Source organism: Anas platyrhynchos, chromosome 5, assembly GCF_047663525.1.
Source record: "Anas platyrhynchos isolate ZD024472 breed Pekin duck chromosome 5, IASCAAS_PekinDuck_T2T, whole genome shotgun sequence".
Taxonomy (NCBI): domain Eukaryota; kingdom Metazoa; phylum Chordata; class Aves; order Anseriformes; family Anatidae; genus Anas; species Anas platyrhynchos.
This window is the reverse complement of record NC_092591.1, coordinates 47,510,989-47,525,311: the sequence shown is the minus strand read 5'-3', so window position 1 is coordinate 47,525,311 and position 14,323 is coordinate 47,510,989.

Here is a 14,323-nt window from a genome sequence, read left to right as displayed (position 1 = left end):
TATAATAATACAGAAAAGGTGAGATAAGAGAAAGATTAAAAAAAAAAAGAGTCAGGGGAACCAGAATTCAGAATCTTGTTGTGGAATTGAAGGCAAATGTTTGCTATATATGCTCTGTACATCATTTCTCAGAAGCCTGTGCATAGCTTAGCTTTGTTTTAAAAAGCAGTTTGGATTTTCTTGAGCATGTCCAGCCTTAGAAAAAGAAAATCAAGTCATGCATTTTATAGTTAAACCTTCAAACTGGGCATAATCCCAGGCATAAGCAGTAGATCTCTGTTCAAGTACAGGCCCAATCATAAAAACAGTGTCTGAAAATTGTGGCTGTACCATGCACTAGTCGGATCCTTTTGCAGCAGTCTGTGCTCCCACATAAATCATAAAGGAAAGGTATGAAAGTATGCATTTAAAAATTAGATTCTTAAACTTACTCAGCTCCAGCATTTCCTGCAGAGCAAAAGGGACAAAGCCACTTTTCCCTGTGTTCCCTCTCAGGAAGGGCAAACATGAGCCCCTCATGCCTACAGCCGACTTCCCAGGAATTCTTTTCGGTGTATTTTCTTTTTTAAATGATTTGATAAGATCATTGTACAACCAACCTTTATTTTCTGGGACTGGAAATTCTTTTCCTCTATCTCCATTTGCAGTTCCAATGCATCTCAGAAGTTTCTGAATCATGAAACTGTGCCGTATATAATTCAAATCACCCACAACCACTTTTTTTTATGAGTAAGAAATTCAACAGCCTGTCCCACTTATGCTGAGATTACTGCACTCAGCTCCCAGCAGAGAGACAGTTCTGAAACTAAAAGTTTATCTTTCTTATAGCCTAGATCTTATAGTTTTTTGATGCTGTTTTGAGAAGATGGAAGTAAGAACTAACCAAAATACACATTTAAAAAGACAAACTCAGAAATGCAGCATATACAGTGATACCTTCGAGCACTGGAGATACTAAAGCATTTTTCCATCTCTACTATATTAAGAGTGTGTATCAAGGGGATGCAGAAGCTCAAGGGAATGACCTTTAAGAACAAGAACAGGAGTTGAGAAGACAGATTCCATTCCTGACTTGGCCACCAGTTCCTTTGGGACAAATCATTTAATGTTATGAGGTTTTGAAAACTGTTGTGCTTGTACTCCCTAAGAAGCATGACTGACCTGAAAGTGAAGAGTAAACATAAATTATGATAGCCAGCAGCTGTAGATTTGGTGTGGCCGGATTTTAGAAAACAATGGCTTTCTGCAATCTCTTTTTGCCCAAGTATATATAGAAAATGTGTGCCACTAAGGAATGTGCAACAGTTTTTAATGTCAAGACTGCAGTCTTATACAACTGGTGCTACAATGACATTGACTGAAGTACAGGTCAGCACATCTGAAAAGGAGGGCTTAGAGGTGACTTTGAGCTTTCCTATTTAAAGGTGCTCTGTAGTTCAACTTCATGTTTCCCAAAAGACCATTAGAATAGCCAGGAATGGCAGTACACAGATTTCCTAGTCAGATCCTTAATCTGTTGTGCTTTAGGCTACGCTGAAAGTGAAGAATAGCAGCATGGTGCCATGTACTCTGAAACAGCCAAAGTTCATGTACCAACAGCATCCTCTTATGGTTAAGAAAGACGTGCATGGATGCTGTAATGCAAAGTAGGTAACCAGGAAATTACAGCACAAACATATTGTGCATGTGGCTTATCTATGCCCTTTTCAACTATTTTTCACAACTATTTAGTCTCTCCCAGTGATAAGGAAACATAAACAACCATAAAACAATTTGCCAGCAACTACCTGCTTTTGAAACAGCTACCACTATGATACTTCCAATAGTTTTTACAATAGCGAAGGTACAGGTTTTTCCTTTCTTTTTAGCTCTGTTGGATGACATTAGTAAATACGGAGGCCCAGAACACGAAGCAGTCATACTGCACTGATACCTCTCCTTGCCTTTCCTATCTTCATTTATTTTAGCCTACCTCTGCTGGTTTTACACACACCATTTGCATAGAAAACAGGCAATGGGATTTTGGAAGCAGAATGCTTAGGTCACAAATTTCATACCCTGATCAAAAAAGTGAAACCGTCGGTGTAGTCACAACTGCCCCCACCTGCCTAATGCATGGCATAAAAAACAGGTTGGGGAAGAGAACAGTGCATTAGTGGATCAGTTATTGTAGTAATCAAAGGTTTTGGCTAAAATTATCCAAAAAGCACAAGTCTAAACTGTAAACTGGTCAAGTAAGAGGGGCTAATAAACCTTTTCTGTTGGCTGTGAAGTGGAGACAAGTAGTTATTGGCTAGGTGCTCTGCACAGCTGTAAAGTGTGAGGGACTTGGAAGGCATTGTGACTTAGACACTAAGGGATTGAATGTGACTGCATAGTAGTGAATAACTTGTTTGTCGTTCATGTGAATAAAATGTGGAAGTAGATCGATGCTTTTCTCCATAATATGGGTTCTCTACTAAGCACAGTAAATCTCCGTCTTACTACAATAGTGTGAGATCATTCATGCCATTAGTTTCAATGAGACTGACTCTATACTGCATGCAGTTTGCTGTTCTCTTTCCTCAATATAACAAAGCCTGAGAGTGCCAGCTGCCTCTTGAGTCTTAAAAAGAAAGAAAGAGAGAGAGACTTTTATTTACCATGATTTTGATTGGTTAATTTCACTCTATTATTTTGTTGCTTCCTCCCATATGAAAAAATGCATTGTCGTTCAAACTAACACACACAAGAAAGGCCGTTCAGTTAGCATGCAAAACATAAATTACCAGCTTGTAATGACACTTTGAACATGTAGCATAGTAATGCCAACAGCCTCGGTTTTTACTCCAAATATCACAGATTTTTTCCTTTTGCAGCTGGGTCTATAATCGCAATCCCATCTGCTGAGTTTTGGTTGATCTGCACATGCACGCAGCAATTGGGTTTTATGAGTGTAGTATTATAATTATTGTCGTACACGGTTGGCACATGAATGAAAGCCATCGTTCCGCCATCTACAGATAGGACGCAGTTATAAAGATAACTGTATAACAGAGGAATTTTCAAACCACTTTAATGACCTTTGGGGTTTAGGGCTATATAATTTAATATATCCATGCTGTTGGCGCTCCTATGGAAAAAGCTGCTTCAGTACACTTGCCATGGCCCCTCTTCCCCTCCCTCCACTGCCATAGCTGGCGCTGCAGCGTGTCCATTAAAATGTAGCTGCATGCTTGAACTTGGCAAATCAGGTGCCAGGTTAGGATCTACATTATTGAGAAATCAGGGCAGGAGGATGGCAGTTGAGATGGCAGTAAAAGCAAAAAGGAAAAAGATTACAGGGCTCACATCTGAAGGCACCTCAGTGGATGCATCACCAACCACAGGTCTGGTCCCAACAGATTAAAAATGTTCAAATAGAAGTCATTCAAGTTCAGAGGGCACGGTCAAATGCATTGGTTCCATACACTTGTTGAATTTCAGGTGCTCAGTAACATGCACTGAATGTTGTCTGTAGTCCGATTACTTGCATGTTTAGCTTTAAAATAGCAGGGGGTGAGACAAAACGTACAGAAACCAGAAAGTGCAGAAAATGGAGTGTTGCTTCTCCACATCAGGGCTCACTGGTTAAACCTGGACAAGTCAAAATCTCTCAATAACACTGAGTGCTCAGCTGTGAAACAAAGCTAAGTACACACAGCTACCTAGGATGCAGAGATGAAGTGGTTAATGTGCAGAAAACATACTGTTTATATTATGAATGCTATGTATTTATATTGTTTCTGATCTCTCATAAGGACTTCAGCAACACTGAGGAATTAACATGGGGACCTGGCACTAGTTTGACTACCCAAAGTGCTTGGGAGTGAGCAACAACAATCCATCTGTTCAATTACCAGCTAAACAAAGCCAGCATTACATAAGACTACAGTAATATATAGGCTTATTAGGAACCTGGTTCCAGAGGTTGTTACATGCAACATTACGGTGCTATATAAATGCATATTAATAACAGCATACAGTTTAGCAGCTTGGCACATGTGTTACTTTTGAGAACGTGTATATTTTTCCAATAAATGCTCATGGCAGCTTTTTCAAAATTGATATAGCCTTCTCAGTATGAAAAAAAAAAATATGAAAAATCAGCTGTTAAAAAAAATCTAGATACACATTTGCGTAGTATACTGGAACAGCATCTCCTGGGTAAATAACTCATGTTTTTTGACATTAGTATGCGTTCCAAAGTATGTATTTACCTGATGGACCATAACAGCCCTAAAGGAGCCATTCTAGTCTACTGGGTAATATCTGATGGATTTTTATTTTTATTTATTTATTTATTTTTTACAATTAGTATGCATGCCACTAAACATCCTAAATCATATAAATAGCAGACCTTTAAAAAAGCCAAAATAAAAATTCAGACAATCCAAAACACACAATGATTTGGACCACAATGCATGGGCAGGCTAAATAGTTTAGGGTTTGTAAAATAAAAGCAGGGACAGATACATATTTTAAACTCAGCTCCACTGTAACATGAGCAGGCATTTTGGAAAAAAAAATAAAAAATAAAAAAATTCTATACTGGTGCCAGAGACTCAGCTACCAAAAGTATTTCACAGGGTTTTGCCGTAACCTCATAGTAACTACTCACTCAATCCACTGGAAAGAGTGGAACTCAAAAGTAGTTTCAGAGCGCTTCACCACTGATTGCCAGTTTCTATATAGCACTTGTCCTATCAAACGGGCCAACAACATTCATAGCCCTGTGCCATGCTGAAGAGGTAAGGTGTCTGAGGTGATTTCACCTGAATGCATAGCAATAGCACAAAACTTGCCACATTTCTAAATCCTTCTTGTAGAAGGACAAATTTCACCTTTGTCAAGTGACCCAGTGAGACAGGAAGAGGCCCTTGTAAACCATCCGTGCTTTCCTCTCTGTAGGCAGGAGTTTAAAGGGAAGGGGACAACCATTATCATCCTTTACAACGTTTATATTTACCACGGAAAAAGTTCCTGGTTAAAAAAAAATAAAATACTTAAAAGGGTGTGACCTTTTCCTTTAATAATTGACTTGTATGTTTGTGCTTCATAAGCTTTTTGTAGAGTTACCTAACAAAATGGTCTGCTAAATAGAATCAGTGGGCTCTTCTTTTAAAAAATGAAATAAAAGTACTTAAGAATATTTTTGGTGTTAAGGATTTAGTAGAAAGCCCCTTGGGGTACATGCCCTTCCACCCTTCAGACAGCTGCTTGTATCATATGCTCCCCTGACTTTCAGGTAAACGTACCACAGCCATCGCAGCCAGTAGCATCTCAAACTATAGTGTAAAAGTATTACCCATACTTGCGGACAATGTACTACTATGAGTGAAATTCATGATTATACCTATGCCAATCTATGGTCTACGCTCTATTTAACATCCACTTAAATCCCAATTGAGAACCCAGAAAAGGCTTTATGTCTTCTACAAGATCTACTGAAGGTGTGAACTTCATCCAAGGAATACAGATATACCACAGATTCAAACCTCTTACCACATCCCTCATGTCCAGAAAGCTGAATGGGACCCATTATACATATCACAAAATAAACCACCAGTGAAGGGGAATGATGTTAACAGTAAGAGGCTCTTCCTCACTTGTTTTGGTTGGTAACGAGGACAGTTTACCACTAAAGTATACCACTAAAGCCCTATTATAGCCCTATTATAGCGATGCAACACTCTCAGTTAGATGTAAATGCAGACAGCCAGACACAAATCTCTTTCCTGGGCTTTCCATGCATGAAATGTTGAGAAGTGTTTGACATTCAACCTGAAAATCCAGCCAACAATCTCTGTGCTTCGATTCATGCTACAGAACATACCTTGGTATAGGTTTACAGGCCTAACCTCAGTTAACTAGTGCTCAGTTAATAAAATCTCTCTGTAAGTCGCTAACAGCCCTCTTCTTGAATTTCATCATCATTTTCATTTTTGCCACTATATATCAAGGCCAGACGTTAGCTCTAAGTTTCTGTGTTTTCCAGAAAGAACTCCCGGGTGCCAAATACACATATAAATCAGAACACCAACTTTCAGGGGCTAAATGGGAGCTAAAATCTCTGAAACTCTGACACAGATCATCACTGGTGCATCCTCCCTATCCTTCAGTGCAACTAAAGGTGGCTGTGGCCATACTTCTTTGCAAACAAAGCACAGGCTGAGACCTGCTACGTTCACCCATAACCCAGAAGACCTGGATGCAGTGAGTTTTGAAAGAGCTTGCCAAATACAATTGCCTACACTGGCTGCTTGAGCTACTGGAACTATCATAGCAAAGTTAAGACCTGGCCCATTGTGCCATACATCTCCACAAGAAACTTGTTAATCTGAGGGAGAAAGGGACATACACCAGAGGCTCATCTTCAGGGAAAAAAGCTTTCAAAGTTCTGAAGAACCAAACAAGCAACTCAGCTCACTAAGTTAAATTTCCTTGAAAATAAACTGATAGACAACCAAATAAGTCCTGTGAAATTTATCAGCAAGAAACGCAACTGGTGTGCTGCTTGTGTTTTATCACCTTGCAAGACAAATTTTCACTGTTCAAAACCGGACCAAATAATTTCTGCTGTGCCCGTATTAGTGGGCACTGACTTCTGGTCTGCTACGTTGTGAACTCCTGGAGTAAGAGTTATGCTGCTCAGACTATTCAGAAAGTGTCTACCCGCAAACAGCAATCAAATTCTTGGAATCATCATTTTTAGGCTGAGATTTGGGAAACTTAAATGGCAAATGATTATTCACAAAACAATGATTACCTTAGGGATACCTGAACAATGGTACTTTTATAGTTTATATTACATAATCTCTGCATTTATTACTGTACATGAACGCAAATCCTTTCATTTATCCCTGTTCCCCCTGTTGGATGCAAAATCTTTTTAAAATTGTTATTATTCTTTATTTACACTCTTTTTCTTTTTTTTTTAAACAGTTGAAGGTGAAACTTCTTCAATCTTTTGAACAGGGAGTATTTCCTTGAAATAGATAGCAAAATTAGCCACATTTTTCACAAGCTAGCATCAAAGTATTGAAGGATGGTTTTGTTGAAGATGTTGATTTGTGGATTTTGTTTGTTTTTTAATTAAGCCGGGGAAAGAAGACTGTACCCATGGGGGGGGGTGGGGGGAAGCCTTTTTTTTTCTCAATATATTAATGGAGAATTTCATCAGAACAAAAAATATGAGTTAGAGATACATAACTGCAGTAAAAATATTGGCTATGTAGATCTAATTCCTCTGGGTGCCCAAAGAACAGCAAGAATAAACTGCAGCTCCTGTAACACAGCGTAGAAAAATGAACGTAAGGCTCCTTTATGACTGGAAACTATTACGTACAGGTTTCATTTCAATAGATCCCTAAAGGCAAGCGAGAGGCTGTTGCCACATGTATGGGTTTTACTAGACAGGAGCTAGCAGGATGGACCATTTAGCACAGCCTGACACTTACAACAGAGGACTTCCTCCTGGGCACCAGGCAGAAGGGACAGCCACCAGCTTGCCATCAGCCTGTGCCAGGCTTCTGAAGGTGCAGCGGATTTTGCTGACCACCCCCGCTTTCTCCAACAGGCATTTGTAAGGAGACACATTGCCAAGGTTTTCATGTTGCTTTGAAAATAAATAAATAAATAACACAAACAGGACTGTGACCTTCAGCACAGGAGAGCCCACGTGCAAGCCTGTATGGCTGAAGCCTACCCGCTGCAGCCCTGTAAAACAAGTGGCAGCCATACAGCAGGGAAATGATAAATCACATCAGTTCTAGTCACACCGGTGTACTAGTGAGGCAGATATAAGGCCAAGAGCTGATGTCTGTTCATAATTGCAATCAGGACTTGTTTCTGTTGATTTCATTTCAATGTAAGACTTACTAAACTGAAACAGCTTTTTTGATGATGAGTACTTTCAGATTAGTAGGATTTTTTGGAAGGATGCTGGATTTGGTTGGGTTAAGACCATGGTACTCAATTCGTCTGTTTTCCTCCTCCTAAGAATGTTTCAGAATTCAAAGAAACCCACAACTGAAAAGTGACGATCTTCCCAAGCTAAGAGCCCATATCTTGTTGTCAATGAAAACTGTTTCACTCTCTGCAGCTCCACATGATCGTAAATAGTCTGAGCAGCTTGATGCCATACAATTTTCATCCTGACAAAGACATTTCCAAAGGTAGCATGCTGAGGGTGGGATAGCGGTACAAATGTCTCCGCTTTTAAAGCAAAGCCACCAGCTGGTCCACTGCAATTTTATCTTGCAAGCAGGTTAGCTTAAGACAGTGTCAGTGGGATGTTCTGCAACATAATCACAGGTTGTCAGTCCTGTTTTCTTAGTGAAGGGTATTGCCAATGTTCACTCTCAATTCAGAAACATTGCCATCAGCCTTTATTTGCATCATATTATTATTATTTGCTTATCTACTTAACATTTAGATCGCTTTTTCATCTTCTCAAATTCTCCATGTTAATAAAGGAACTGCTCGGTGAAAGGAGGTCTTACAGCTACAGCACGAGGCTGGGAGTCAGGTAGCATTCCTAGTTTGTGCCAGAGATTTTCAATGTCATCTTCAGTAACTCACATAACCTTCCTCCTACAGAATGATTGTGAGAATTCATTAAAGTTTTTACTCTTTAGTCCTAAGTAGGAAGCTGCTTACAAAACAGATGACACTTTAAAGGTTAGTTTTTGCTTTTGGTTTTGTTTTCTTGTAATGTTATGGCCCATGAAATACATTGTTTTCTCAGACTGGAGCACTGCAAGGTCTCAGACCCTATTTTAATGACAACTCCTACATCAATTCAAATTGTTGCCTCCTTTAAATTCTTAGTTCAGACTAACTCAGCTACAGATGGAAAAATGAAGCATGAAGCAATTTGGGGTTTAAAGTTAATAGTATAAGAAAGCTAAATTCAACAGTATGTACATGCTGTTTGTCCAGAGAATAGGTAAGGACCACTCAAGGACACCCCATGCTAGTGGTGTCTGAAATAGGCTGGTTATTTTTGACTTTTTTTTTTCCTCTAAATATTATTCCAAACAAGTCTCTTCCCTCAAAATTGAAAGTAAACTGAAAAATATACAAATTCATGGAGATCTCTACTAGTTCAGATAGTGCTTTCAATAACCAGCTAACTACATAACTACTGTCCACCTGGTATGAAGCAAAGATTCTCACCACTTAGCTTACACTTTGCTCTTTGCACATCTTTGTGTCACAGCAAAATATAGGAGAGGGAAGGGAAAAAAAGCAGCAAAGTTTTCCTGTGTGATTTCCTTTCACCATAGTTCCTGTCTCTCATTAATAGTCTCCATTGTTTATCTTAATCTACTCTAACATGTGAACTCATCTGAAAGGCAGGTATGGAAGAAAGCAGCAATTTACCCGTAACTCAACCAGCTGCCTGCAGCAAAATCACATAACTGCATTTCAGAGAACAATCTGGTTTTATCAGAGAGGAAAGGGAAAGATCAGGAGAGAGCAAGTGAGCAATGGTGTGCTAAGGTAACGCTCTCTCCCCTCCTTGTGGTCTCAAAATGTTCTTGCTGTCTGAATGCATAGGTTTGAATCTTGTGCAGTTCTTCATTTTAGGCTGTCTACACTCAAAGAGATGTAAATCTAATAGAGTTAATAATAAAATCCAATTACGTAGCAGAATTGTTCCTGCGAGGCACATTTCTAAGTTTATATTTAAGAGCAGGGATGCTGTTACAAGACACGTTTCTTAAGGAGCAACAAATAAGTATATTTGGTATAGTTTGCAAGAGCAATTGCCAGGCATTATATCATTAAGGAATAATTTTTCACCGTGAGATTTGCATGGACAATAGATCCTTTGATCTCTAAGCTGATGTCAAGATCTTGGTAGTTGGCATAGATATTCAATGAGTTATGTAAAGCAGGTTTGAGGGTCTAAGCCAGTTCCCATTGGCAATCATCCATATGAACAGTGAAAGTGGCTCTCGGTATCAACCCGAGCAAAAAGACCAAGGTGATAATGATTGATGGGTCTCCCGCTCGCAGCATTTGCTACAGCGCAGGGAAGCGCAACGTCTAAAACCTCCACTGGCACGCAAAGGGCATGGGACATGCACAGGGTTCATTTCACTATTTCTAGTTACAGTATGAATATTTATTTAGTATCTTGTATCAGAATTATGTTAGCCCAACTTAATTTTCCTTTTACTTTACATTTTATTTGATTTTTGTGGCTGCAGGGCTGAAGAAGGAGGCAAGATCCCTGCTCTAGAGAACTTGGAAGTATACTACAGCTAGGAAATGAATATAGGCAGGGAAAGCTAAAAAAGCAGGGCAATATTTGACATGACAGTTTAGTCCCACAGGTTTAGGCATTTGTTTTAGCTTCTGTGTAAACACTTCAGTACAGGAAACACAGAAGTTCACAATGGCACTAGTCCTTTTTGTAAGGAGCCTGGCCAAGTGCAGGTGTGTGAATTATTACTGGAGGAAACTGCAGTAGGAAACAGAGATGAACAAGGTTATTTGGGGTAAACAGTAGGAAGAACCTACTGGATGACATGCCAAATGATAATGAATTCATTACAGCACGTCAGCCATAATGCAGGCACTAGAAGTCTACTGGTGCAGTCAGAAAAAAATAGCAGATATTATGAAGGAAACAAAATTCTCTGCTAAACAATCTCCAGCAAAACAATCCATGGTTTGTTCTTAGGTCAAATACTGCAGTTTTGGTTTCCCAATCTTGTAAAATGTAGAATGGATAAAAGAAAAGTAAAAATCACAACCAAGGGTGTGGAACAGCTTCCACAGAATGAATAACATAGTGGTCTAGGAGTCTTCAAGCCTGGAAAACAGGTAATTTTAAAGGACAGGAGGTTAAGATCTCTAAAATCATGACTGGCATGGAAGAGGTGAATAGGAAATGGTTTCTCCCTGCAGCTACCAACACAAGAAGTGGGAACAAGAAACGAAACTTGCAGGTGGCAAGTTTAAGGTGGACAAAAACAGGTATTTCTTTACAGAGTGTGTTTAAGCAGGGGAATTCTTTACCACAGGACATTACTGAAGCTGAGGGTTTGCATGTGTGCAAAAAAGTGAGTGGATACTCTTGTGAAAGAAAAATTCAAATACTTCTTGGTCCTCTGGCTCAGGAGAGTGCTCTGAAACAGTATCACTATTACACTTACCGTGTTCTTTTCCTCTTCCCTAAGCATTCAGTACTGGACTTGGTATCCTTCATTAGATGTACCTCTGCTCCAACTCCTCACATTCATTTGTAGGTCCAAAATTTAGACATTTGAATGTCAACACTTCAAATATATGCAGCAGCATTTGAATAGATTAAAACCGCAGTTTGGTCTTCTTTAACCCCTGTAAGTTTCAAGTAATGCATCAAGAAGATGCATTGATAATCATAATAGCATCATCACCATCTAGGATTTATTACAGGAATGTGTCTTTAGTCAAAACAGAAGCTGAACTTTTGCTGCACATTGATTTAGTGAATGGATTTCATGAAATGTTGTTTTTTGGTATGCTTGAGGACCAAATAAATAAATAAAATCAGTTCCATTCAAAGAAAACTTTAAACTTTTTGTTTTCTTCTGCTAAAACAAAGACCAAAGGATTTGTGCTTCAAATGTCACATTCCACAAAAGATATTATTTTCAGTCCATTGTAAGAAAAGCAGAGAAAATGAAGTGCTTGACTGGCAAAGCTACCGAACAACACTTCTGCTCAACGCATTCATCAGTTCTGTGATGAAAATGCTCACTCAGGTCTGAGGAAATCCATTTTCAAGTCTCTCCTCTAACCAATCAGATCTGAAACTTTGGGGACCTGCATCCCAGCCAAATGCTTTCAGTGCCCGTGTTTTCCCATTGCAACTCTACTAGCGGCAACTGCAGTGGCTCTTCTAAGTCTGTCCTGCAGCAAACCCCAATCCCAGCTAAATTTTTGCTGACTGTCCTTTTAAACTTTCAGAACAATGATGATTCCACTTAGCACAGCAGTTTAGGAACTGCTGCTCTCAAGCACTCTGGAAGCAAGGATGATGGACAGTGAGATGGAAAAATTTTACTTCCTCCTTTTGACACTGATCTACTTTAAATGCTCGGGTTTGGGGATAAAAGTTAGAATTTTCAACTCCTTAAAGAGCAACATGTAAAGAAGGCATTCATTCTTAACATGAAAAAACAACCTCCGTTTCCTTCTTAATTGATTATTTACAATGAAACAAAATTAGAGGAAGAATGAAGCGTGCCTCAGCCCCAAAGACCCCCTTCTTGGTGGTCATTTAAGATGCTGAAGATCAAACTCATTTCTCTCTCCCTGCTCAGTTCTGGAGATTTGAACTCTGACCTCCCATTTGCCAAAAGCATTTCCTAAGCACTAAATATTAGCATTTGATTTCATTCATAAATGAATTTTTTGTTAGGCACACAGATAGCCGAATCTCTCCTACTATGTTAGAGATAAAAATTGTTGACCCAAGCTTTGTACATCCTCTCACAATGAACCTTAGTGTTAATCAGACCAGGAAGCTCCATGCACGCTCTGGATTACTGCAATTCCAGTTCAGCAGCTTCACATCATTTCTCAGACTCAGACAACCAAATTTATTATGCTCTTCATTCACACAACCCTGCTTGTGTTTCATCCTGGTCAATACTTTGAGACTCGATGAAAATACACTGATTAAAACTGGCCAGATCTGCGTGAGCATTTCCTATGCCTGACAATAAAGCAACTGCAATTGCCAAAGAAGTCCTTTCAGACACTTCTGTCCCTGCCCCACCTACAGATAATAAGATCCTGTGAGGACTGGTAACAATTAGTTTAATAGGAAGCAGGAGAAACAATCGCTATCGCTCCACCTCCTTAACTACTACATTACAATGTGGTTCTCAGCATCTGGAGTGTTTCACGGATATATTGTTTATTTATTTGTTTAAGTCGTGAGTAAAGCAAAGCATTCTGTAAAACAACACCAGTGGGTGAGAGGAGGCAGCCTGTTCCCTTTTCCTCAAAAAACGGATATCCTCGGACTAACCCAATGTCCTCAATCAATGCATGAGGACTGACACAGAGATTCATTCCAAGGCTCCATGTTCTTCTCCCCTCTCTTTGGGCATAAGCTCTGATAGGGGAAGATGAATGTATTGCTACAAATCCTGAAGCATGGACTTTAACCATAGCGAGACCTGAGTTCTCTGGTAGTCACTGAAACATGTGCACAAAGTGAGGGAAGACTGGTACAAAGAAATAGTTCATGAAATGAGCATAATCAGCGTGTTCTTGAGAAGATGGCACATACACACTCGCACGAGGATGCAGCCCCTGCTGCAAGGAGCAGCCCTTCCCTGATGGCTCCACCGGGGTGTGCCTGGAAGCAGATCTCAGTCCTGGTTTACGGAGGCGGGAGCCTGCCACAGTCCTGCAGGCTGCAGGATTGCGAAGAATTTAAATAGACTAGATCTTACTCTAAGCTTTTCTTCCTGCAGGCTATATACAAGCCTTTATCTCAGTTCCCACCACACCTCTGCCTGGGAATGGTTAGCTTTCCCTCAGGGTCATTTGATATGGAGTCCCTGCTTTATATGTACAAACACCCACACCTTCATTACACTTCAGCTTTATTTTCCTCCTAGGCTTGCAGTTCTTTCTGTCCTCATGATAAGGCGAAGGCAGAAGGTGCTTCAAGTAGGACTATATGATCCAGACCTGGAGCAATGCAAAAGCCAGCCAGCAGCAGAGGTGCGAACAGAGCAGCTGGGTAATGAAGACACGCAGCCTGGCAGCGCTGCAGTGCATCCCTACGCAGAGCTGCTCTCAGCCCTATGCACCCTGTTAAATAGGGACACCGCAGCCTGGACAGGGAGCCCTTACCTGACAAAGCTGAGCAGCAGCCTCCAGCCAGCCTCCGCCTGCACTTCCTAAGCCTGCTAACCAAAGTGTTATTCAGTCTATAATCAACATAGCCGAAGGTCTTCAAGAGTATGATAGATACAATGGTCATGTATTCCCAGAAGGTCAGCAGCAGTCAGATTTCCTTCCATGCTAAATCAGGTCATACTAGCCAAGGTCAAGCACACAGGAGACAGGGAAATTTTCAATGCTACTGGAAATTCTCACTGCAAACTTCAAAGTGCTGTCAGCTTAAAACACAAAATAGAATGATCTACAACAAGGCTGTCCACAAAAAGCATGTGTTCAGCAACAGACAAATGGCTGCTTTCATGTGAGCCTAGGAGAACCTGCATCACAGCACAAGCTAGGTGCTGTATTTCAGACACCCCTAGCTTCTCCAATACAGAAGACG